Here is a 1,542-nt window from a genome sequence, read left to right as displayed (position 1 = left end):
CTTCTTTTTCTTTACTTCGGTAAACATGGCACATACCCACGCGCGGGATGGAACAAGGTACGGTGTTGAATTCGAAGGAAGTATTTGCGTCGGTAAAAAACCGTGAGGCGGCGAAGTAGATTAGTGGATTAATTGATAGTAGAAAAAAATATTTATATTAACCGTTTAAAACTTAAATAAATTAATAATCGAATAACTGAAACTATAAAAATAATTATATTAATTGTAGAAATATTATATCAATTAAACAAATTTTAAGTACCAGGAATAAAATAAAATACACTTTTGGACATGCGACAGAATTTTATATACAGTTAACAAGGCAACGGACCAATTGCAAATATGTAATCATGAAGGTATCCACAAACACCACTTAACGAGAATCCCTTGATGCTCGCACCGTGCGAGTGAAGAACTGGAAGAGACAGAGGGTGTCCTAACCTCGAAAAAGGGACCTCAAAATACAGATTTCTCTCAAATGCGAACCACCGGCAAGAGAGGAGAACATGTTCTATTGTTTGAACTTTCCCACATGAGTCACAAAGATTCGTCGTAGCGAACCCGCATCTGAATTAGTACAAATTTTGTTGAGGAATTCAGCAATGCAGAAGCGTCACTGACGCCTCACACAGTCTTCTTTCTCTTCTTCCTCTTCATTTTTTGTGAAAAAAAAAACTGGTGATGTTATTTGTCCACCCTCTGGTTACTCGGACAAACATGATGGAAGATACAATTAAATAAAACAAAATATCGGAAGCGATCAATTCGAAAACGTGCTCGAACGGAAAAGGCTTGCGGATAAAGTAGACACTTTTGACGGCGCACGCTTTCTAATTTTTGAACGCAGTTGACTAACCCATCTAGGGCCAATGAATGGAAACATCGAAAAAATATTCACAACTTCGAGCATTTCGCCGTTACTGGCCCTCATTCCGCATAAACGTTAAGCAGAAAATTCTTTTATCAATGACATTATCAATCAGATTATTGCAATGGGCCATTTTCTTAACATCGTAGAGCAATTTATCTGCGTAACATAGGTACTCTGGAACTAAGAACAACTGGCTAATAGCAAGATTCCAAATGAAACCGTCTGCGGCCCGTGCGGCAGCATGTGCGTTAAATGTTTCGGTTGTTTTGCAGGAAGGCTTATCTTCTGCCGTGAGTAATCTTGCAGCAGGCTTTCTGCATCTCAGAAAAGATGACATTATTCTTTGAGAAATGTTTGTAAATCCGAGGAATGTAGCAAAGCACAGATCTGATATTTCTCTGAAAAGGTAAACGCAGAACTACTGATAATTTTGTAGCGTGTGCCACATGTTACATGCTAGGCATATAGTCATACATCAGCTTTTAATGCCCCAGCTGAATGGCCAACTCACAAAATATGGCCCGTACACTATGCGGCCTTGTATTTCCCAGGTTTTACACATTCTTGGCAGCCAGTGTTCTTGAAAAGGCTTGAGGGACAATACATACTCTGTAACTTGTAAATTAAAGTATATTTGTATTTTATTTCCAAAGACTAGGTAGAAAACTAAA

Source organism: Amblyomma americanum, chromosome 7, assembly GCF_052857255.1.
Source record: "Amblyomma americanum isolate KBUSLIRL-KWMA chromosome 7, ASM5285725v1, whole genome shotgun sequence".
In the NCBI taxonomy this organism is placed as follows: Eukaryota; Metazoa; Arthropoda; class Arachnida; order Ixodida; family Ixodidae; genus Amblyomma; species Amblyomma americanum.
This window is presented reverse-complemented; position numbering follows the sequence as displayed.